Source organism: Triturus cristatus, chromosome 9 (genome assembly GCF_964204655.1).
Source record: "Triturus cristatus chromosome 9, aTriCri1.1, whole genome shotgun sequence".
Lineage (NCBI taxonomy): Eukaryota > Metazoa > Chordata > Amphibia > Caudata > Salamandridae > Triturus > Triturus cristatus.
In genome coordinates, this window is record NC_140592.1 from 25,826,745 (window position 1) to 25,852,820 (window position 26,076).

At 47.2% G+C, this 26,076-nt stretch overlaps 1 protein-coding gene across 1 annotated transcript in view; it reads right to left on the minus strand.

The window, feature by feature from the left end:
* The window catches only part of CIDEC (cell death inducing DFFA like effector c), a 105,735-nt gene extending 82,460 nt beyond the window's left edge, over window positions 1-23,275 (minus strand). Inside the window, exon 1 of the mRNA XM_085624282.1 lies at window positions 23,158-23,275. The gene's annotated coding sequence lies outside the window, so the exon portion shown is untranslated. The remainder of the gene's footprint in view (window positions 1-23,157) is intronic.
* Between the last annotated feature and the right edge of the window lie 2,801 nt (window positions 23,276-26,076).

Sequence of the window (26,076 nt, forward strand, 5' to 3'; positions counted from 1 at the left end):
TAACATTATATCTGCTATAGGTAGGAGGTCCAAGGAGACTTGTATCATATGGGTCGGAGATTTTAACTGCCCAATATGCAGGAATGTAGAGAGTGGGACATGTGGGGTAAAATTAGATAAAGATATTAGTCTCAGTCATTTTGAACATTCTAAATGGGGGGATCGTTTAAATGAACTTATATTTGAGAATGACATGGACTTTGTTAACAGATTGATTAGTCCAGAAGTCCCCTTTTTCCCCAATGTTTAATGGCAGAGGGGCAAATACAACTATTGATTATGTCTTAATGACTATTAGTCATGGGGATATGATACAGGATTATAGTATTCTTGATTGCCCCCTCTCACTTTCAAAGTGAGACTGAGAGCTAAAGAATTTTGTGGTAGGGCCAAATCTAAAGTGTTAGTAGACAATATTACTATGGCCCGAAAAAATGGATACGCTTTAAAGTGGACAAAAATTTCCCCAGTTGACTTTCAGGAAAAATTAATAAAAAGGATGTTGCCCCAATTCTATGCATGTACAGATGAGAATGTTGATGACTTTGATATGATTAACAACTTTCTGATGATTGTTGCCCAAACCAGAAAGCTACTATGGGTTGGTATTAGAGGTGGAAATAAGAGGCGGAAGGGGTGGTTTGACTGAGTGTACAAAGGCATACTCAAGTCTAAAGCAAGCCCTACATGCCCCGGAGAAAGATATTGGCCTAATTAGAAATTGCAGGAATGTCTACAAGCAAACCCTCAAAACTAGAAAAAATGCTCTAAAGAAAGAAGCATGGGACGCTCTATGTGATGCTTCGTTGAGCAAAGACTCTGCTCTATTTTGGAAAGTTGTCAATGCCCCTTTTTTAAATCATAGTAATATAGACCCATTAGATTTGGCAATTACAGAGAGTGGGTGGGTTGAACACTTTGTAAAATTGTATTCCAATGTACAAGATAAGAGGGAATGTGTTAATGAGAATATTCATACGGGAGCATGCACTTACTCTAGTAGCACTTTTGTTCCCGAAATTACAGTAACAGAAGTGCACAAATGTATCGATGCCTGCCTGGGGGGGGGAAAAGCACCCGGCCCTGATGGGGTCCCGGTTGATTTATTTAAAAATAATAGGGAACTGTGGGCCCCTATTCTCACACCCCTTTTTAATGCCACTTTACACAAAGGTCTTCTCCCTTCGTGGTGTGAATCCCTGATAGTCCCCATTTTTAAAAAGGGCGACCGAGAAAACTGTCAGTGTTACCGCCCAATATCACTCCTGGATTCCACTGTTAAAATCCTAGGGAGAGTAAACAGACTTCATGTATGGGCAGAAGAAGCTAAAATGCTAAGTGACCTGCAGTATGGTTTTGGGAAAGGGCTTGGAACAATTGAACAGTGTTTGAACCTGCATATTTTAATTGAAAAATATACTAAAGCCAAAGAAGGATGAATGTTTTTAACCTTTGTTGATCTTACTTCTGCATTCGACTCTGTAGTACATAGCACACTTTGGCTAGTTATGAGAAACATGGAAGTAGACCAACCAGTTATTAATTTTCTCAAAGAGCTCTATGCAGGAGCTTCGGCCAGAGTCAGATAAGGAAAAAATGGTGAATGTACTAAATCTTTTGCAATTAAAAGGGGTGTGCGCCAGGGCTGTGTCCTGGCACCGTTCCTTTTTACACTCTATATTAATAATGTGGAAAAAACTTTGATAGCTGAGTGTAGGGACGTGCCGATGGTGGGAGAAAGACCAATCCCAACTCTGCTATACGCAGACGACGCGGTCCTGATGGCCAGAACACCGCAGGCCATGCAGAGACTAGTTACCTCCTTTTCTGACTTTATGAAACAGCTTGATTGGAGTATAAATGAAACAGCTTGATTGGAGTATAAATTGCTCCAAGACATTTACCATGCACTGTGGGTCGGGTGCACAGAGAAAGAAAAAAGTAATTTATATTGGTTCTACCCCAGTAGAGGCTACCTTAACATTTCCCTATTTAGGGGTTTTAATTGATAGTACAGGCCTATGGAACACTACAATCAAGACCAGGAAACTGTTGTACTGTAAATCTATTACGGCATTGAAAAACTTTAGCCGTAAAATAGGGAGGAAACCAATTAAAGATATGTTGACTGTATATAAAGCGACTTGCGTAGCTATTGTTACATATGGGGCAGGCCTGTGGGGCTACGCGAATGTAAGTGCTCTGCAAGTGGTTGAAAATAATTTTATGAAATATCTCTTAGCTGTTCCACAAAGTGTTTCGACATATATCTGCCATGTGGAACTTGGGGAGCCATATTTGGAAGACACAATAAAAACAGCCCCAGTTCTACTCTGGCACAGAATATGGACTGTGGATGAGTCTGGATTAAATCAACTGATTATGGAAAATGCGATGGGATTAGAGAAGTGTGGAAAAATTAGATGGTTGAATTATATTAAGAATTTTTTCACGCTATTAGGCATGGGGAATTATTATCTAGAACCATCCTCCCTATGCAATATCTCTAGAAAATGTATGACCTACTTGCATGAGATTAGAACTAGAAATGAAATTAAGAAATCCACGGTGGCAGCTCATGAGCAAATCGTTTTTTGCAAGAATATACAGCCGTATATTAAGTTATCAATGAGTGATCATGAAAGGTTTTTGTTAACCCGTTTTAGATTTAATTTATTATTTAGATCACTCAGGTTTCCAGCCATGAATGACTGGTCAAAAACTTTGATTAAATGCCCCTGTGATGATTTATCAGTTCAAAATGATATGCATATACTTTTTTTTTTGCAAGTTTTTTACTAGACCCAGACGAATGTATGTTGTTCCACTGCTAAAGATCATGGAAATCAATCGTTGTTGCCCGGCCTTTTTAGCTGTACAGAAACTGGATACTATTTTAACTGTTGTATTTATTTCCTCATTTCTTAATAATGTTTTTAAAATTACGAAAATCAATTGGGATCTGAACTTGTGGAAATTTCTTTGCGTGGCCTTAATGATAAAAACCCTCTTTTTGTGATTTTTTACTGTACTTTCATGGTTATCTTGTTACAATAACCAAATAAAGTTTATTTGAAGTTTGAGTGAGCGGGTGTGAGAGTGGCTGTATAGGTGAATAAGTGGGATTTGTGAGTAACTTAATGGGCATTTCAAGAGCAAGAGCAGCCTATACGTCCTTGTGAGCTGGGTATTGCATTTGAGCAAAGATAGAGTGTTCACAAGAACTCATTTATCTAAATAATATGTTATATGCAAGCCGATATAACTTGCTCAGATTCATCCAGAACAGAAGAATTCAAATTGCAACCTTCCTAAATAGGTCACGATCAAGATATCCAAAAATCTTGTAGATATTACACAATTGTTTTAGAAGAAAATTCTTTAAAAAGCCCAAAACAGCAATTATATAAGGTAGTGCTCACTTCTATTCGGTTATGACAATTACTACCACAGGAGTATTTCCTTACACATTTCAGAATTGGTAAACCGTGGTGATGGAGGTGTTGAAGAGGGCAGTGAGCTCGCTGCGGATTTCATTGTTTCGGAGGTTGAAAATGTGTTGTGGGCAGGGGTCCGTGGGGGCTCCTGTGTGGACGGACTTTGTAAGGGCTGTGGTGTCCTGGGGGGTGAGCTGGTTCCTGTTGAGGAGTCGATCAGGGAAGGCTTAATCGATAGCATGGTGACAGAAGAAGTCGGAAGGGGTGGGCCGGGGTCCGAAGCTTTTGCGGAGGATTGAGATCTTTTTGTGGTAGTAGTTTGACAGTGTGTTGCAAAGTTCTTGAAGAGGGGCGATTAGGTTTTCTTGGCTTTAGAGTTAGGGGAACTCTCTCATGATGTTGAAGAGTTCTTTGTTGTTGTCAAAGCTTGAATTGATGCTGTCCTCAATGGCCATCTTTTTCATTTTCTTTAGTAGCTGATCGTAGTAGTTTAGGGCAGTCTTGAAACTGGTTCTGTCTGCAGTTTCTTTGCTGATACACCACTTCTTTTCTAGTTGCTTGCAGTAATTTTTGGTGGTTCTTAGTTCCTTGGTGTACCATTTAGTCTGTTTGGTGGATCTCTTTCATATGCTGGGCTTGAGGTGGCCAATAAGGTCTGCGCTTGCGAAGATCCATGTGGTGACATTTTTGACCATCTAGCCCAGGTTGGATGCAGTGTCGGGGTGGGAGGTACCGAGGGCGTTGGTCCACTAGCTCAGACACCTGCTCCAGCCACGGTAGGGGGTGCGGAGGGTGGTTTGGAGAGGAGTAAGTGGACTAAGGCATGGTCTGTCCAGGTGAGCTTGCTAACGTGGCTGTAATAGACTCTGTTGCTAGAGATCAATACAAGGTCAAGCATGTGTCCTGTGCAGTGTGTGGGGCTGGGGACAAGTTGAATGAGGCCGATGTTGTTCATGCTTTAAAGGAGGTTGGCAATGTTGGTGTCGTTGAGATCATAGAGGTGTAAGTTGGTCTCCGAGGAAGATGTAGTCCTTGGAGTCTAAGGGAGTGGGATGATCAAGTTGGTGATGGTGTTGCAGAAGCTGGAGTGTGGTCCTCGTGGTATGTAAACAAGGGTGCCCCTGATGGTGAATTTGGCCTTTGTTTAGAGGTGGAGGTGTTCCATGATCAGAGTGGCATAGTTTGCAGCGGTGGTGCAGTGGAGGTTTTCTTTGTGGATGATGGTGATCCGGTCTCTGGGTTTGTTGGCGCAGTTCCAGAGTGCCATCTTGTAGCCATCGGGTGTGGCTAAGGCAGTGCTGGGAGCAGATGAGGGGTATGAACCAGGTCTCAGAGGAAGAGGACATGGGGGTGGGAAGGGAGGTGAGGTCCCAGATTTCGGTGGTGTGCTTGCAGAGCGAGTGCGTGTTCAGAAGGAGGCAGTCTAGTTGCTTCGGTGCAGGTGTGCTGTGCTGCATGGTGGAGGTAGGCAATGGGGCGGCAGCCCAGATGTCACAGGAGAAGCGGCATTATAGGTGGGAGAAAGGTCCAACCGTGGATCAGAAAGAGGTGCGACAGCAGCTGGTGTGATGTGACCTTGGTACAGGGTTAGGAGTTTGGCAATAGTATATCTGTAGGAGGTGGGAGCGCTCGGGTTCCCGACACTGGGCACGGTCCAGGCGCAGTCAGGTGCCAATGGCTTCCATGTGCTGGTGGCACATCCTCTGCATGGGCGCGCTGTGGCCTCCATTAAATAAGTCCTGGGAGGAGGGAGTGGCAGTGTGCGGGGCTGGCAGGCGTAGACGTGGCAGAATGGGTGGGAAAAGAGAATGGTATATATAAAAAAAAAAATTTAAAAAAAAAAGCGGCGGCAGAAACAACAAAATAGCGTAGAAACAGGCACAATATAAGCTGAAAAGGAGGAAAATGGGAGCACAAACAGGCACAGGGGAGCGAAAACGGCAGAGGCGGGTAGAGAGGGCAGAGAGAAGGCAGAGACGGCACGATTCAAAAACTAAAGAAACCAGGCAGAGGGTCCTCAGGTAAGGGGTCAGCAGGTGTCCAAGCCGGCGACCCGCTGCTTGGAGGCAGGAAAGGGGAGCATGAAGATAGAACCGCATTAATATTTTCCATAGTTCGGTATGAATCAAGTCAGTGATTTTCAAGATATCTAAATTAAAAAGGAAGAAGAGGTTAGGAGGCTTCGAATGCTTAATGTTTAAAATATTTGGTCCGTTAAGTGTCAGTGAATCTGGATCAGAGGACAAAAATTAAATAAGGAATATACTAACTGGAGAAAGAAAAAAAAAAAAAAAAGGAGAGGAAAAAAAAAAAAAAAGAGATGGCCACTAGAGGGTGCTAAATTGCAATAAATGGTCTAAATCAGACCAGGTTACTAGTCCCAGGCTCAGTAAACGTCAGAAAGTGGAGCATCTCTGCCAGAGTCGAGCACCAGTGACGCGAGCACCACCCGTTGCCAGGCGGCTGTTAGACAAGCACAGATTCTGCTCATGAGGTAGGGCAGAGAGAGGAGGAAAAGAAAAAAATATTCGAACGTTACCAGAAAAAGACAAACTAACTTGATGCAAAAAAAATATGAGAGAAGTCCCAAGACTGAGCCGACAGCGACATCTACTGGTAGAGGGGGAGAGGTGCGCCAAGAGGTTTCGAACACGGGACGAGGTGGTAGTGTAAAGAGGGTGATTGATGTGCAGAGTGGAGCGCCAGGTGAGGCCAGACGCCTGAGTGGGGGAGTCTACGGGAGGAAAAATAGAGTCAAGAAACTGAAGACAAGAGTGTAAAGTGTCACAGCACTCAACATCACAGTTAAGAAATACTTAATAGTCAGAAGAGAAAACATTAACGAGCAGATAACAGAAAGGAATGTAATGACACAGCGCACCGAGTGCAAGTAAAGACAAATTAATGCACGGCCCAAAGCCTGTGCTTGAAATTGAAAACCAGAAGTGCAGGTACCCTTAACCAAAGTACCTGCTTACATCTAAGAAGTACTGCGACTCTCCAATTCAATCTACTGCAGGTACTCTACCACTCCAAAGACAGACGTGCAGGTACGCTCCCTCTCCAGAGGGAGAAGTGCAGGCACCAGTACCAGGCAGTATCAGCACATCTAGAGCACCGGGTATCATGTTACTCGGAGTCTCACAAGATTAACAGAGGAATCAAGGGTTTGGCGTCGCTCATCGTCTACAACAAACTGTGGGGATAGAAAGGTGCACTGTGAGAATCCTCGGTAGACCCTCTTAGCAGGGGTGTCATATTGTTTTGCCAACTGTAATTTTGTAGATATAAATTACTAAGCAGTATCTGACGGTTGCCTTAAGGGAAAGATAGTGGTCAGTTCAGTAAGTCTGGGGTTGTCACAGTGACAAGTCATTGATAAAGGCAGTAGGATTGATGGATTCATTGAGAACGGTCACATCAAACACCAAAGGTCTCATCTGTTTAATCTGAAGTTACAACACAGGCATTAAATACGCATCATATCACTTACACAAAATGGCGAGCCTTGTAGCTATACAGCGTTTTCAAGCCAAGGGGAATGCCTAACACAGGGAATTAATATATGCATCTGCGTGGGGAATAATTTTCAATCAGTTTCCCTCAAGAAATATCGCATAATGATTTGTAATTCCTCCGTGTTGGAACATTCCCCTTGGCTTGAAAACGCTGTATAGCTACAAGGCTCGCCATTTTAAGTGATATGATGCAACTTAAATGACGTTTGCTCTGAATTATTTTAAAAAGGGATGTTTTTCTTTATGGTTTGTTTATAAATGTATTTTGTGAACTGTTTATTGTATCAGGTTATGTCAATTGAAAATCAATTGTTTTCTTTTCATGCATTCGAATTTTGGTTAAAAAAAAAAATATATATGAATTTCTAAAAGGAATGGTTAAATAAATAACCCATTCAAAACAGAAATACTTGTTGCTTGATTAGCGCTCTAAAGTAAAAAGAGCTTAAGGTTTAAAGGAGTCAGGTCCCCCTTGTTGGATTGGATAAGTATTATGGCCCTACCCGACTCCTGTCCTTTGGGCCTAACCCCTTCAGTTTGCGACTTTTAGGAAGTTGGCATGTTCTTAATTCAGCCATTTGTTGCCTTCTGCCGGTCTCTGTTAACATGACTCGGGTGGGTGACAGTGGGGCTTGGTGTATTCCCCTAGACAGCCGCACACAATGGGAGCTTAGGTGTGACTTGATGGGCCATCCTGGCAGGATGGGAGGCAGGAGCTGGATCCAGCCTCACATCGAATAGGCTGTTTCCTGACCCCCAACAAACGGCTGCATATTCCCCTGTAGAGAGTCTGGAGGCAGGGCAGGAAGGGACGACCTCGGTGCACTTCAAGGGTTTGTCTTTCAAGTTTCCCCCACTTCAAAGGCCCAACTGGGTAGAAGCACTGGGCCTCGGACACCACCACTTCAGTACACTTCTGGACCTGTAAAGACAATACCAAGAAGGACGTCTGTGCTGCTAAAAGGACTGCCACTCTGCAGGACTCCTGCCTTGCTGTGCTGCTGACCTGCTGCTTTCTTGCCTAGTTGTGAGAACTGGACCTGGATCCTTTGAACCCAGAGTTACTCCAAGGGCTAACTGGATGGCCTTCTGATCTGAAGACTTGGGGACATAAACAACTTCCAATCAACCCGTTTCTGTACTTCAGCCACTGCCATCTGTGAATCTACACTGGCAAGTGGTGCCACCCCAGCCCTGGACCCTTGGAAGTGGGCCCAAGGGGTTACTTCAGTGGGACGGACACGTCCTCTGCTGAGCGACGCATCCTCGAGCAGAACCAATACATCTCCTCAGCTGAAGCAGCCCTCATTCGACCATAACCGATGCCCTGCCACTATTGCATGGATTGGACCGGTCATAAAAGACTTGCGTCACTGCAGCATCTCACACTTGGTACTGATACATCACCTTCTGAACCACCACCGTGTGACGCTTTAACTGGCTGTCACAGGGTCATCACGGAGGAAGGACGGGGTGGAGACATGAACGATTGTGCGTTTCCACCCCCGGCCACAGGACACATACGTTCCCTTTAACTCGGACTGGAGCTTCCCGGAGGCGGGGTCCGCTGATCCGGCACCAGCAGCCGCGGGCCAATCAACGAGGGGGCTGGCAAGTAAAGGAAGCCCGGAAGAACACGACGGCGCGAAAGCCGGTGGAGGAGTCGGAGCTGGAGAAAGAGTTAGAGTCGGAGAGAAAGGAAGGAGATCGAGTGAAGGTGGAGGAGCAGGAGAGAGAGTGGAGCCGAGCAGACAGAGGTGCCAGGAGGCCAACGACCACGCGACTCGCCCCGCCACGTTTCAGGAGGAGCGTGGCTGGGATAGGTACGGGATCGAGTCTTGCGTTTGTCTTTTGCACGGGGAGGGACCGAGTAGTATAGGTTGGGGAGGTCACGGGGCTGTGTGAGTGTGGATTCTTTTTTTTCTTCCTGTCTTTTTCCCCCTCACACTTAGTCTTTCTACTGCAGCACATCCTTACGTTTTTGGGCACAAAGATGCAGCGGTAGCCCCCGGTGACCCCTCACTCCCGTACCCCTTTCAAACTCTGTGCAGCAGAACAAACTTCTCACCCATGTATTCCCGTGTTTGTTGTTTCTTTTCCCCTCCCTTCGGAGCCTTGGACGGGAACCACAACGGGAGGAAGAAACCAACGCAAGGCTTGCAAAGCGGGAAGACTCCAACCCCCTCGGCTGCTGTGGAGTAAAGACTGTTCAGCACAGATACACAATAAAAGAAACCTACCTTACACTGGTGTGCCGCAGCTCATTGTCCCCTACCCTTGGTAACATTTCACACCGGCATAAGCTGCTCCTATCCCTCATTGACAGCAGCCTTGAAAACGATGCTGAACCTCTGCCTTATAGGTTTGCTGCATCGCGCATCCTCAACACTGGCTTTCGCATTGCAAGCCCTGACGACAGGATTCTCGAATCAGACAAATCAGGACCTCGCTTCACAGCCTTGTTGCATCTTGGAACCAATGTATGGCCTCAGCTACATGATGCTTCTTCAATGCAGATCCACGCATCGTTCTGCAATCAGAATTATGGTACTTTTGTTCAGCTGGCCTAACTGGGTCCCTGTAGCCAGTCTCAGTCCGGCACAACCAGCAATCCCAAATTGAGCTTTTTGCTTCAAAGTGGGGGTGCATTGAGCATTAGTGGTTACAAAGAGGCTCATGTCTCTGTAAGTGGTGCCCAGTTTGGATGGCAAGTGTCAGTGTCCCATTATCTGTGTCGTTCTCTGGAATGAAGGTGCGGCAGGCCACATCAATCTTGACACACAAACACACCATTCCCTCCTTCGCGGCCATCAAGTCCAAAACATCGATGCTGTATTACTAGAAGGCAGATTGCATGCAGTTCTTCCTCGATTGAATTAAGGCAGAGCTCGGTTCTGTTCATCATTTTAAGCATCTCCCACCTGCTTATTTGCAACCAGCGGGATTTGGTTTTTGTCTGCAAAGTGAAGAAGGGTATCGAGCCTTGTGCCAAAACTTGTGTGTCAGTGACCACTCTAAATTCTTTGGGAATGCCCTAATCACACCCTGTATCACACCCAGGGGCCAAGCGAACCATCTGTATCATGACCAGCGGTCAAGCGACCCAACATCTCGCTACTTTAAGATATCAATGGTGTTAAGAAGCAGATGGCATTGAGAAAATGCTTTTAGACTAAGAAATATAAGATTGAGGTGCCAACTCTGCACAATCAGGATAGTCTATCACAAAAATAGTGTCCGGGAAGCCATAAATGGCTATACAATAAATATCCACCTTTCGTAGCAGACTATTAAAAAACATATGGCTTCCGCAGGATCGCCTCAGAGTCCGCCATATGACTACTCAGCTAGGACACATAAAATAGGTAATATGTCAGATTCTGTCAGGGGCACGGTGCTTAGGTTATTTTTTTATGCTACTTCCTAGTTTATCAAATGCGTTAAGTTCTGATGAAGTCTCTTACCCTCGGATGGCTACTTCAGGATAGACCTCTACCCCACAGATTCAGCAGAATTTCCAATCAATTGCGGTGTCTGCTCACCTTCCCAGCTGCGCAAATGTGAATCCATCTGGGCGGAGTCCTCTTTCGTTCGCTGCAGTCAAGGGACCAATCAGCTCTGGTGGTGGCTCGCTAAAATGTGGCTTGAACATGAAATACCTTGAACAAACAATAGGCGTTTTGGGAGAGGGGAAAAAAAAAAAAAAAAAAAAAAAAAAAAAAAAAAAAAACCCTCCACACCCCCGACGCACTTTTCCATGTTCTCGCTGCAGCAAAGGCTCCCAGCCACCCCTGTGGCCAATCCTGATGCTGCTCTCATGTTTAAAGGCAGCATCAGAATTGGCCTGTGTGCTAAGAATGCAGGTGGGTTGGAGACAGCTCAGTGCGCATGTCGGTTTGGTCGGCTTGACATGGCAGGACAAACTGACATGCGCACTGACAACAGTGCAACCATCCCCAAGTTTCGTCCAGCCCTCAGAACCTTGAAAATAAAAGGATAATAAATCTGTTTTTATTATCTTTTAATTTTTCAAAGTTTTGAGTCTGGCGGGGTTGGGACATCGACGCTCCTCCACCATAGTGGAGGGGCCGCCATTGAAATGTGAACAGTTTAATTAAACATTGTGGTCAGAACATCAGTTTTTTTTTTTCAACACAATTTTTATTGAGTTTCCATATGCAATAATACACGCTCATTCGATATATGATAGAACCATCAATAAAAGGACATCTGCATCCTTCATGGGTCAGAAACGTGCAGAGCGGTACGCCTACTTGGCTATCCTGGCAGTAGAGAGAACTCGTGATTTTCTATTGAACTAAACATTGCATCACTTAAAAAAAAGGAAAAGACGAAAAAAAACACAATGAAAGTTACCCCCCTCCCCCCTGGTCCTCTGGCCCACACTGCGTGCTGTAGCACAAGAGAGAATTGCATTCATTGGTTTGGCTGAAGGAAATACAAAACCTGTACAATAGTACATACATCCCTAGGCAATAACAGAACGTGGCATGATGTCAACTTCGGGCAAGTTGACTGCAGGGGATATGGGAACCGCCAGCGACACGGGTCCAGCTGGAGACACCGGAGGGGTAAGTGAGTCGAGGGCTTTGAATGTTTCGAACATTTGGTCCCATTCCATAGAAATAGGAGTCTTGCGGTGGCCTCGGAATTCTTCCTGCCTAATGATTGCGCCCTCTGCAGTGCCCACCTGATCATTTCAGTCTGCCAGGCTAGTGCTGTAGGGGGATGGGCGGATTTCCATCTCATGGCGATGGCCCGTTTCGCCACAAGCATAGCCAGATCTGCAAATTTATACTGAACTTTTGTTTCTTGGGGAGTTTATGCAGGCCTAGTAGACAGCTATCCACAGCCAACCAGTCAGCCGTACCAGTGACCTCCTGGATTCTATAGCCAATCATTTGCCAATAATCCTGCAAGCGGGGTAAATCCATAGCATGTGAAGCAGGTCCACGTTCGCTTCCTGACACCTGGGACAAGAAGGCTGAGCATCCTGGTAGATACAATTCAAACGATGTGGGGTAAGATAGGCCCTGTGTAGAATCACGTATTGTATGTATTTAAATTTAGTATTGCGGGAGACTTTCTTGGGAAATTCTAGTATAGATGTCCATTCTCTGTCCGTTAGCTCCCTCCCCAAACCCAGTGACCATTTAGTCCGAAGTGGAGTCAGCGATGTCCCAGAGTGTGTGCGAATCCCCCTGTAGAGCCGCCGGGTGAGAGGACGACCAGTACCCATCAGATGTAGAGCATATACAAGTTCATGCTTTGGGGGTTCTATCCCTTCGGTGGACCAATGGCATTTGATATAATGGTAGCATGAAGAAGAAACAGTGTCGAGGGAACCCCCTGAGCGCTAGTGTACCCTCTATAAACCTTGCCCCAACAGTGGACACACCCTCCCGTTCCCAGGGGGACACGATCCTTTTAGAAATTGACCCGTTTGCAACATGGATCCCAAGGAAGGGAATATTGGGAGAGTACGGGAGGGCTTTCTTTATGTATTGAAGTGTCTTCTTCCCATACATCAATGCTGTCTTAAGCAAGGGGGGGGAAGCCGTAGGTGGGATTTTAGCCAGCGGTAAAAGTAAAGCGTGAAGAGTACCCTGACCGAGAAGTCAGGCAGTATACCCAATTTCTTGGATGTGTCTGCCCGCTAGCCAATATGACAGCCATTGTAAAGGACTAGCCATACAGTACGCTCGAAAGTTCGGTGCTCCAAGACCGCCCTCCTCAGGTTGGAGCTGTAGTTTTGCCAGGCCCACTCTCCTACGTCCCCCTCCCCAGACACGGTCCAACAGTAGAGTCTAATGTCCTAAAAATTAGAAACGGAAATATAACCGGTATGTTGACAAAAAAATAAAAACAGAGGAGGCAGGGGAGCATCACCATTTTTGAGATAGCAATTCTACCCATCACAGACAATGGCAATGAGGTCCAAAAAGAGACCTGCTTCCGGAGGGACCGTATCGCCTCCTGCAGGTTGCCATCAATTAAGGGGAGGGGGGGGGGGGTCTATAGATTTGTATACCCATGTACAAAAGTGTCTGGGACGGTTGTCAGTAGTAGATCGGGTCTGGGGCATCCCTATGTCGCATAAAAAAGGCGTGAGGCTTTTTGGTGTTAATGACCAGGACCGCTTTCACCCAAAGTATTTAAATATAGCCGGAATGGGTTCTAGGCTTGCTACATGTGTTACGTTAGTATCCCCAAGTCCATGGCCTCCTTACGAAGCTTGAGGAGTAGGGGTTCCAGCACCTAGACAAACAGTATTGACAACAGGGGGCAGCCCTACCGGGTACCCCTGGTCACAGAGTATGCAGTCGATATATACGAGCCCGAGCCGTAGAGGGAAGTGTATAATAGATCGAGTCCAGTCAAGTGTGTCGACTGTCTGTTGCATATCAAGAGAGATACACCCAGCAGAGTCGGAAAGGGCCGCTGCAGTTGCCATAAGATAATGAAGGCCTCTGATATTTAGGAATGTGCTGCTGCCTGGTATGAAGCCATACTGGTCAATGTGAATACGTTTTGGGAGATAAGGGAGCAGACGCTCCGCCAATATTTTGCTGAGTATTTTATACTCAGTAGCTAACATGGAGAGAGGGCGATACATCACAGGGATCCCTATTAGGCTTGGGGAGGGAAACAACCAGGACCTGCATAGTCGTGGTGGGGAGCATAAGCTTGTCTAGTGCAGTCTTATAAAGGTTCACTAGATGTGGAGCCAGTTGCTCGGCATAGGTCAAGTAAAACCCTGCCAGCAAACCGTCCAGACCTGGGGTCTTATTTCTAGGGAGGTCTTTAAGGGCTCCTAGTATGTGAGCCTTGGCAATAGGGGTCTCCAAGTCCGACTGTGCATCCGCTGACAGTGTAGGGAATGTGAGGTCATCCAGGAAAGTAGTTTTATGGTCACGGGATATAGCAGTCGGACCTGTGTATAGAGTCTTGTAGTAGGTATGGAACGCCGCCTTGATATCAGCTTGGGTGGAAGCTGCAGTGTCATCTGGGACGGATACTTCGGTTATGGGGATCGGGGGAGGGGCATCTCGAATGAGATGAGCCAGAAGGTCCCCGATTTGTCTGCCTCCTTATGATTATATTGTGTGTATGTACTGTAGTCTATTAAGCGGAGTCGTTCAAGTAGCTCCACATGTTGAATGCTGGCTTCCTGTAACTGCCGAGAGGGGTCAGTGATGGCCTCATTTTCTAGTTTATTCAGTGAGTCTTCCACCGAGATGAGGTTCGTGTGTAGTTCCTGTCGAGCCCCAACAGTAGCCCCTATAGCGGTCCCCCTGATCACCGTTTAAACGCGTCCCACTCAACTAAGCATGAGGATGCCGAACCAGCATGCTCTGTGAAATAATTTGTAATGGCGGTACACTCCATCTTCAAGTGAGAGTGGCCATAATCGCTAGGTCGGGACTGGGGCAGGAACCCTCCCCCATTCAAGCAACACCTCGAGGGGATTGTGGTCGAATAATGTTTTCGCGAGGTATGTGGATTCCACTACTTGGGGGCGACGAGGACGTTGTGCAAAAGATTCGGTCTATTTGCGTGTGTAGCTGATGTGGAGGGGATTAGAATGAATATTCCAGACTATTGGGATGGTGTAACCGCAACACATCACTGATCTTCCAACCCATAGCCCAAGCATGTTAAAGAATCTGCAGTCTTAATAGTCACTGCACCTTGGACCGGGGGAAGGGAGCGGTCCAGATTCACATCCAAGACAGAATTAAAGTCCCTGCCAATAACCCAGGGGTGCACTACCCAATCCATTAAAACCATGTTAGACTAGTGAGATAGGTATTCGGTTCATAATTTGGGGCATACACGCTGCCAAGGACAATCAGGACACCGTCAAGTTCACCCCCCAGGAGGACATAGCACCCCGCCGTGTCTATCCTCTGTTCCAACAGCACAAAGGGTACCCCGCTCTGGACCCAAATGAGTGACCCCCTTGCAAAGGCAGAATAGGATGTATTATAGGGTTGCCCTTTCCATTTTCTCTGCAGTTTGGAGACTTCCGAGTCTGTCATATGTGTTTGTTGAATAAGAGCTATATGGACCTTACGCCTATTCAGCGTGGTATGGATTCGGTGTCACTTATGAACTGACCCCATACCCCTCACGTTCCATGTTCGTATTTTATATTTAGCGAAGACAGCCATATTTCAACACCCATGAAGAAAAGGATGCCCTAGGGAGACACTGTGAATACAGTAAAGTAAAAAGTGTAAGGTGGACCAGGAACCGAAAACTTCTGAAAAAATACAACCCCCAATACTAGGGCCAACAATCGAACTATGCTGGTCCAAACATATACTAACATACACTAATTCCAAACGGTCACACCATGCAGTAACTGCGGGGGGGCGGGCCCCACACCAGGCATCTCTGTAGAACTATAAACAAAGCTACACTCTAGCCAGGACTATGTAGGATTTTGGATTATGCTGAAACCTGGGAAGGAAAAATAAAGAAGTCATGTTATACAGACGCTGGCAATGCCTTACTGTCCTTCAGCAAAGCAGATCAACAGAATGTCATTACTTTCAGAGTCCAACAGCACTGCATAGTCAGTGTTCCGGGGAGGAGGCGGCCACTTCCAGCGCCGACTCTCGCTCCAACACGGCCTGTTAAGGTGATGGTTTCCTTTTAGTAGACAGCGGTCGCAAAGGGTCTGAGCCTATTGGACTGCATCTGCACTCCCCCCACCCATTGATCAATATGGTCTAGGGACCGGGAGGGTAGTTTGTTTTCAAGCCAATCATTCACTGCTTCGGGACAGTCAAAAAAGTGGATTTTCTGGTTGTGAAGGATTTTTAAGCGTGCTGGGAACAACAAGCGTATTTCAAATGGAGGACTTGGAGCTTCCTCTTTAGTGGCTGGTAAGAGGCTCTTGGGCATTGCACCTGCACTGTATAGTCCGGATACAGGGAGATTCGGGTGTTTTTTCGAACTGTAGAGGGGCGTTCTCCTGTGCTCTCTGTAGCAGAAGATCTCGATCTCTGGAATTGAGAATACGCACTATAAGTGGCCTGGGAGGCCTACCTGCGACTGACCTACCTGTAGGGATACGATGTGCACACCACACAGAAGAAGGCAGAGAGTCCCTCTGGGGGCACCCGTTCCCCGAGCCACTGCTCAACAAATTGTGTTGCATTAGTACCTTCGGACCGTTCCGGCATGCCAATAATGCAGACATTATTACGTCATGCCCTCCTTTCCGCATCTTCCGCTCTGTCCAGCAGGGTAGTTAATTGCTTATTCGGTTGTGCCAACTGGGCAGAATGTTTTTTTGTTGAGGTACAAGATCAGTTAGCATTGGAGCATGGTCTTTGACAGTATCTGAGAGTTTACAATGATCTGCATGCAGAACAGTGAGGCTAGTAGTAAGTGTGCCAATCTGACATTCGATCGCTTGACGTGAGTCTCTGATCTCCTGAAGAATCAAGTCCAGTTTGTCGGGGGGCGACAAGGCCGTCAGCAGAACGCAGCTGGTTGGAGAAGCCTGGGAGGCCGAATCAGCATCCCCCTGAGGTGGGTCATCGGCGGACGGCCCATCGGGTGGTTTCCCCCTCGGGCACTCCATTGTAGCGTGCGTGATGTCGAGTAATCAAGGAGGCACCCAGGTGTCTACAGCAGCTGCTGTTGAGTGGATTCCAGGCACCGCCAGGCAAGAAGGCAGCCCGTGCGCTAGAAGCGCTATATGAGGCAGGTATCGTTCGCTGCACGTAGGTAGCGCAATGGGCCGCGTGACAGGAGTACCCTACTCTGGGCCGCAACCGGATGGCTGGGGCAAGAGAGGCGCACCGGTTAGGGATGAAGGCAGGTGACAGGGGCACAGGCAGTACGCACACCGTCCATTCCCATGTAGGTACAGTGAGAAAATGGTCCCAGTACTCTTTTATTCAAACAAGAAACAAAATAGAAAAGCAAATTATGAAAACAGAAAAACAAAAAAACAAACAATAGATGATGGTCCCCTGTTATTTAATCACAATGAACGTGCAGATACATTATTCATACAGATTGTATCACTTGCTCTAATAGCATTAGTGCCCCCAAAAGGGTGAAGGTTGAAGTGATGGGTGAAGAGGGAGAGTGCTGGGGATTTAGAGTGCAAATGGATGGGTAATATATAGTGCAGGTCTTGTGATCCTCAAACGGAATCGATACACGGCTTCTCTGTGAGCCACAGTAAATGCAACAAATGTCATGAGTTCACATAACCATGCTTTAAAGCCTCCGTAAACATATTGTGCTGAAGCGCAAGCTGGCCAGTTTGAAAGCTGTCGACGTTTCGACCCCACGGTGTCGTAGGTAGCTGAAAAACCTTAATGGGGGTCTTCCTCAGGACAAAGGGGTGATGAGGAGGAGGGAGGCATCGTGGAAGAGACTCACGGCAGGGTAAACATGGTCACATGGGCGTGTGGGCTCCACAGTGGAAAGAACGGAATGGCATACAAATGACAAAGGGGGAGTAACTAGCTTGTCCCTTAAAGGGAAAATCCAGTAAAAGGCCACCGTGGTTGGCCTGCCCAAACGTTTCAATCGGAGGGCGCAGTCGGTCGTCTCGTGATGCCAGAGTCCGTCAGTGTTTTTCTGTTTTCATAATTTGCTTTACTATTTTGTTTCTGGTTTGAATAAATGCATACTGGGACCATTCTCTCACAGTACCGCGATATACCCAGGTCCCAGCGACACTATTTGGGTTTACCCTTTTTCAGTAACGTCCATTCCCATGTAGTCAGCTATCTTATGGGAAGTCCTCAATGCAGCTCCCTCAAGACAAAAGCGCAGGGCCCAGGCCTCCCTCAAGGCGGCAGCCGACGCTCAAGTGGCAGTCCAGACACATACATGCCACCGCCAGGCTGCACAGCCCGCTCACCTCTCTGCCGGCCCACACTCGTCCGACGGGGCCCCCTTCAGCCCCGGGGCGATGGGGCAACCAGCACAATGAATATAGGGGCACCAACCTCCCAGATGCAGAAGTCCCAGCGCTGATCACAGGACAGGCGCCTCCGCCATTACGCCGTGCCCAGTGACGAAGTTAGCGCGATGGAGCAGTAGTGGCGCACCGGGTCGACTGCCGGCCCCCCCTCTGGAACACAGCACTCCTGGGAAGGTAGTAGTCAAGAAATCCTCACCAGAGAAGCTCCGCACGTAGATCGCAGTAGTCAGGAGCGGCCCCCACTCAGGGTTAACTGCGCGCCGCAGGAGGCCTCGAGGCAGGGGTCCCGGACCCCTCGACTCCAGAGGCCCCCGTTCACACGCTGGACCGCGCCACCCGTATCATCAGCTCGGCTCCAGACGTGCATTGGGTCTGTGCCGCCCTCGGGTGAGTCCTCAGCAAGGAGCGATGGCGAGCGGCCTCTGGACGCCGCCTCTCGGCGGGCCCCTCCCGCTGTATCACAGGGCCTTGGAGTGCTGATAGTGTTCAATACGGGATATCTCAGTCGCCACAGTGTTTCACGGCGTTGCCGCCACCGGTGATCGACCCCAGCAGGTTCACAGGCAGATGATGATAGGTATGGGACAGGGTAGTGCCCAGGTTCAGAAGTGACATCAGGATAATACGAGTCCCGGCCGGGAGCTCTGCTACAACGCGGCCGCAATCTACGGCACTTAGCCACGCCCCGCTGTCAGAAGATCAGTTACAGGCATAGGGTCGGAGGACTGTCTCAATTTATAATCGATCCGAGACGTTCTTCTACACAGTCCATTGTATGCCATAAATGATTACGGTGATCCTTGTATGGTAAGGAATGCAAGTCACCGTCTTTTTTAGTCATAAATGAATTGTTCGATAGATAATCCAGGTGGGCCTCGACCTTGCATGGACACAATGTGGCCAGTCAGTAACGTGTCCAGTTGTCTGGCATGGGGAGCACCAGTGACAGCTGTTGCACAATGACAGTGAGTGGGTGTGGGAAATTAAAAAAAAAAATATATAATAATAATAAATATATTCACCAAAACGCCCTGAAGCATTGGAGGGGCACTCGACCGTGCCTCAGACCATGGGGTCAATCATTGCCTTGCTGCAGCCTGCCTCGCCATTGCCATCAATATTCCTTAATGCCGACGCGTTTCGAGGCACACCACGCCTCTTCATCTTGGGCAAGGAAAACAAACATCGATGGCTCACCTCTTTTGTTTCCAATATTTATTTATTTCACACACCCTTAGTGGACAATATATGAAGCCAAACCCACTAAGGGTGTGTGAAATAAATAAATAATGGAAACAAAAGAGGTGAGTCATCGATGTTTGTTTTCCTTGCCCAAGATGAAGAGGCGTGGTGTGCCTCGAAACGCGTCGGCATTAAGGAATATTGATGGCAATGGCGAGGCAGGCTGCAGCGAGGCAATGATTGACCCCATGGTCTGAGGCACGGTCGAGTGCCCCTCCAATGCTTCAGGGCGTTTTGGTGAATATATATATATATATACACACACACACACACACACACACACACACACACACACGCACGAGTGCTGGCTCCTCAATCAGATACGGTTGGGGAATATTCGAAGTCTATTTCTAGGTGTTAGCGGTAGCACCCTCTTCAAGCACCACCAGCGATCTGGCAGCACGCCAGTACACCGCAATTTTGTATTTTGCCCCCATGTAAGGAGTGTGGCAAAGGAGACGAGGAGAAGGCGCATGTGGAGGAGAGAGTTCGGGCGCTGGAGGGGAAAGCATCCTTGGCGGTGACTGGAACTGCTCTACCTAAAAGCACAGCCTCACCCTGGTATAATCACTCCTTGATGGAGCTGGACACCGCAGATGGCACTGGCCAAGGAAGTGGTGGTTTTGTGGGACCGTACCATTGCTTATCGGGATTGGTTACACCGGACACACGAATTTCTAGCTTCATGCAAGTCGCCGCTGTAAGTCTCTTTCCTTTGTATTTGGGCAATTGGTCCGAAACAACGAGCTGTCTCCGAGTACAGAACAGGATCCCCTCGGAGATACATGTACTCTAAGGAGTTGACAGGATACGGAAGTTAGCAACGCTGTCTGAAGTAAGTGTGTAAACTGGTCAAATGCGCGACTTTGGGTTTTTTAAAAAAAAGGAAAAATATCAGTGTTATGCCTTCATGTGCAGTTGGAGGACTTCTAATAATCTGGTCCGGGTCTTACATGTTACATAACAAAGCATGCTGGGAACTGTTTTGGAATAATATAAACAGGACGGTATAACTCTGGATAACACAGTTAGAAAATAAGCTTTAGGCAAATTTGATTTGCAGGATTTACGCTGTTGTGGTTGTTTGAGTATATTTTGTTAAGCTTCTGTATAAAAACGAACTACATTTTGCCCACATGCTTGTAGTTACCCAATCACTGTGAGGTGAAGGGCATCTTCAAGTTTAATGAAATGTAAGCTTTAAAAGAAGCACAAATGTGGCGCAATTCAGGTTGATAAAGGCAGCTTGACTGCTGAAACGCGTCCCTGCTCGTGTGTATGCGGTAGCCAACGCAATAAATGAGAGAACCCCCACAACGAGTGCCCGCTCCTCAATCAGATACGGTTGGTGAATATTCGACACGCACACACACACACACACAGGGAAGGCGAGAAGCACAGGCTTGGTCCGAGCAGCCTGCTCTGCCGCTCAGACGCTGCCTGGGAGCCTGCAGCTTTTCTCCAACCTGACTTTGAACACAGCTGGGTTGGAGAAATAGAAGTGTGCATGTCTCTTTGGCGGTCCAAACTTACATGCACACTTCTAAGTGCCCAGCACTTCTACCCGTTATGACCCAGCCCCGCATGCACGCACCATCACCCAGAGCCCCTACCGCAAACAATAAATGATTTTACTGTTTTAATATTTTATTTTTCTGCAACTGACTGACCAGTGGAGCAACGCTCCTTCGTCATTACTGAAGAGCCGCCCCTGGGGAGCTCGGGACCACTGTTTGTGGTGTGTGTGTGTGTCCCGATTGGCTATATTTTCCCAATTCATGTGGCATCTGACTTTGTGGTGTTTTAGGAGTGTGCGCACCTCCTCTGGCCAGGTGTGCTTTATTGGGACCCAATCTCCCCGGACTATTGTGGTGTCACTGCGCGTATCTGTGGGATTGATCTGGGATTTCCTGTTTGTGCATTTGTCTACCAGCTTCGTGCCATGAATTTAGGTAAAATATATATATTTTTTTTTAAATCCACACATGCGTTCTCGTTCACATAAACTAATGTATGGATTTTCAGCATCAACTTTTTCCACATTACAGAAGAATACAGTAAACAGGGTTTGGGCAACGGGAGGGACGCACTGAACCCGGAGAGTCTAAAGCAAAGAAAGCAGCCAATAGAAAGTAAGGAAACGTGAGCTACAAACCGCAGGGCACTCAGAGCCGAACGCTCTCCGTGGTCAACTTTCTGAAGGTCGCCATTAGCAAAGCAGGAGCAGGCTGCGACCTAAAAGGAGTACTCACTGTGTCTGCAAAGCAACAATCGTAGTGTCTCTAGTAATACAACTACGCACAAAGGTTTGCACTGTAACACAAGTGGGTGTGCAGTAGCATAAGCACACATGGAGAACTCTGCACAAGGAGACAGGTGTGTGCAGCAACAGGATGCACTCTAGTCTACACATTAACAAATGTGTGTGTGTGTCATTGTGGAGGCACAACATGCACTTCGCTCTTCATATTACCACACGCATGTAACAAACTTGTCAGGAGTGGTCGCCACAAGAAAACGGTTTGGATTCAATAACTTGAGTTTCAAGTAATTTGCACTGTATTACAAAGTGTGAGCAGCTCTAACACACCCAAGTATTGTGTTCTGCACAGTGATACAAGGGGCTGTGTTCAGTCGCAGTAACAGAAATGCAAGTGTGTGCGATTACTCACTCAAGTTCACACGTGTGCACAATACAAAATATACCCCAGTATATAGGGGTCTGCACAGAGCACACGTATGTGTAGATTAGCACATTTACCTAGGTCTGGAAAGTCATGGCGACTGATGTCTGGAGGTGTGAATAAACAGTGACACTATATGTATAGTCGTCTCAACCGACATGTACGTGGCTGTGCAGAAAGACAAGCATGCACGGGGGGGCACAGAAATATATGTATGCGTTGTGCAACTTTCACAGGAGCCCATATTTGTGTGCAATCATTGTTAGCCGTTTGCACAGTAACACGTGTGCATACAGTAACCTACACATTAATAAATACGACGCACCACAACACCAGTGTGACAAGATCTCATAGTGACATCACCACAGACATCCGATTTACACAATCCCTCGTATCATGCAATGGAAAGCGCCACGTTCACTGACGGGGAGCGCTACATTTCGCGCAGGTCTGTAAAGATTCTACGCTCTGTGCGACAAATATCTTTGGCACCCTGCCATAAAACCCAATAATAACGTCCCTGTGACGTCCAACTGGCCGCAGGTCACGAGGTCACCCTCAGGCCATCCTGGAGTCAAGTGACAGCACTCTGCACAGGTGCAAGAGATTTTGCACGAACAGCACCAACGGGTCGAGTCGGGTATTTTAAGCCACACTCTGGAGTCTTTTCAGCACACATATGTAATAACAAAGGAAAACTGCAAGTCCCAGAATTCATAGTGCACCTGCGAAACGTGCGAGGAGATGGCGAAAGGGATTCTCACTTGAAGGCGTTTGACAGCTATCGCAAATCACCGTCACTGTCTCAAGCCTTAATGTTTATCACAAGCCACAAACCAACACCCATTCATTGTACACTTGGGGTCCGAGTAATAGAAATGTGTTACAGAGAGAAAAGTAAAGCTGTGCTGTGTGAATGTTATGCTTGTAAATGAATGAAAGCTGGGTGTATGTGGTGTTCTGTCACGCGAGCCTAGCAAAGGGCATCGAAGCGCTGTATAGGGTAAACGACAGGCACATGTTATCGAGATAGGAAAAGATATTCGGTTGAGGATGAGTAATTAAATACACAATATCCCACCACACCATACTGGAGCAGCGGCGGGGGGGGGGGGGGGGTCGCCCACAGCAGCCTTAACCCCCCCCCCCCCCAGCCCCTGCTGTTAGTACACAGCACAGAGACGTTTTAAAAGCAGTTTTACGTCTTCGCCTCATTTCTCGCTCACTGCCCCCAGCACTCGGAGTCCCTCCATCCTCCGGACCTCAGTAAAAAATCGGGGGGGGGGGGTACTTACCGATGGTGATGAGGAGCCGAAGCGAAGGTGGGGCGCTCCACCGCCTGCGGGAGATGCCGGCCCTCCGTGTCTCCTGCCTCTGGTCCCCGCTGTAGTAAACCCTCTTACATACCCCCCCTCCTCCCAACTCCTCCTCCCCAGCCCTTCTGCCGAGGCCTCCTGCCCCTCCCCCTCCCTCAAGCACCAGTGAGGCAAGCGCCCCTCCCTGAACTGGTCTGCCTGGGCGCACTGGGGTAGAGGTCAGAGCCAGGAGCACCCTGGGCTGGGTGTGTGAGGTGGCAGTGTGCGAGGGGTGCGCCTGGAAGGGGTCATTGGCAACAGCTGTCACCCTTGACCTCACGTCTGTAGCGCCTCCTGCCAACAACAGAGGCTTCTCAGAGATGTGAGGCGGGCTGCGAGTCTGTACACGTTACAGGACCTCACCTGGGAGGAATGTACCGAGAGGAGGGTGCGGGGTAGGCGCCAAGGGCCACAGGGCAAAGATGGCTTTACAAACCGCCCCCTCTCCACGTCCCCCGCGGTAGTTGCCGTGGTCACTGGGCAGTCCTGCCTGATTCGAAAACGCTGCTGTCGGCCGAACACACAGACAGACAGACACACAGCCGACGGTGAGCACCTCAGGGGTGCAGTTTACTTATTTGTAGTGCAGAGTGGCTCACAGTTCTAGCCCAGAGCTCAAGCAACCCAGAGTACGCAAAGATGTGCCCCTCTTCCGCGTGCAGATCACGGATTCAGGCTCACGCGACGCACAGCCGGAGATCAACACAAAACACTCCACTCTATTTAAGCCACAGAATTTTCTTTCTTGCAGGGGCGTAGGAGACACAAAAATTCTGGGGCGGGGGGGGGGGGGGGGTGGACAGGGACAACCTTGTGGACTTTCCAGTGACCCTATAAAAATCTCCGCCCGTTAAACAAATACAATCGCATACTTTCGAAGTGAAATATTGAGAAAAGAGGCATGTAGTCACAGTTTGCATGGATGCTTTATTGTTATTTACATTCATATAGTAATGAGACCAAATGTAAAAAAGACCCGTATATGAATCTTGCATCTTCATGCACAAAGCAAACAAAGGCCGCTGACTTAGGGTGGGGGCGTTGTGTTTGCAAGTGCATTATGGTTTGAAAAGTACCTGCTGCTGCATTCCTGGTCTCCAGCAATTCTCAGGCAACAATAAAAATGTGAAGATAACTTCGGTGATTAATGTTCTTTATTGAGAGAGATCGAAGGTTTGTCTAGTAGTGGAAGTTTTAACTCATGGTAAGGTAGCCACAGTGGGGTAATGTGCCTGCTGCAAAGAATGTGCACCACGCAGATCACAAAATGCATATCATGTAAATAGGTCAGTGAGTTACTGCTTTTGTCTGAGAGATTCTTTTGGCATTTGTAGTTTATAAGTTAAAATCCTAACATTGAACAGTGAGCTATTAACCGTCACCAAAGAGCTGCATGAAAACTTCAAGTTATAGATTAGAGCGTTTTGATTTTCCCCCAGTCTTTCCCTATCCTAATGTTTGAAAATGGGTTCATTAGGATATAAATCAATTCTGATTATTAAAGAGAACCCCCCAACCATGGTGTTATGTTTTAAATTCTGAGTTTGTGCTTCTCTAGTGTTGCAAAGCTGCCCTGGGCACTCCGCAACTTTTTGCTGACCGGCACTGGTGGTACCTGACTGACCCTGGACTCTGCTTAAACAGCCAGTGCTATTCTGAAAGAGACACTTAAAAATACAGTGAAAACACCTACATACACTAGGGTGCACTATGGGTTAGGGTACCCCTGTGATCGGCATGACCTCTCCTATAAGGCCCTAGTACATAATAGGGCAGGGGGATTAGAACTACCTTTAAGTCCCTAGAATATAATAGGGCATGGCAGTTTAGAGGCCAGCAGCCCTTTCTGTGCTTGCATGTGTGCACTGCTAAAGCCTGAGGTCAGTTTAAAAGGAGTCCTGTGTTGTAGGACTGCTTTTAAAATGCAAATTGTGCCCAAACTCGACTTTTGGGTTTGGGGAACTTACAAATAGATCAACTACAATGTTGGGGCAAAATTAAGTTAAGTGGAAAAATGTTTTCCACCAAACTATGGCTGTATCATATTTACGAGATCGTATGAATGCATCAAAGGTTCCCATCACCCACATAGAGTGGCTTGCCTCATCATTTGGGAAACCAGGGACTTTTATCTAAGAACCGGATGCCACCAGGTTGTCATGAGGCAAGGTTCAGGATACGTCCCGGATGCTCGTATGGCAATGTTGTAAAAAATGGGAGGATCACTCTAGGACATTGTGTGGGGTGATGTGTGCAGTGCAATAAAGTGAATGTGTATAATAAAATTGGGAGCAAGGCACAAAGATAAGTTTAATAAAGTGCTGCCTTGATACCAAATTAAAACAGTGCTAATGACAGTTTTAACAAATAACTGTGATGGAAGTGGTCGACATGTTTCAGCCTTGGGTAAATATGCCCTGGCTTTCGTCAGGACCAAGTAAGCTACTGCAACTATATTTGTGAAAAAAAGGTAAAACATACAACCTGCACCTGAAATAGGTGTGGAAGAAATTACCTGTGAAATGAAGACAAACATAATGAATAATGCTGTTTAAAAGTGAACCCTTATGGATGATAGGTCACACAATGCATCAAATTAATGCTCAATTATGCCCAATACATATTAGTAGAGACACCTTTTCAGCAGGATAAAGGTACAAAAAGTTTTATTCACTTACCCGAATAAATCTGGGTATTAGCCTCACCTCACCTGGCAACTGCTCAGGAAATAGGAGGCCCCGCTCTGAAATAATAAATGAGAGGCATGGTCCATCATATAGTGTGGCACACTACCTTCAAAAAGTGGGAGACGCTTATCCTTAAAAACCCAGGGCAGAAACACATAGGCGTAGTCCTGTG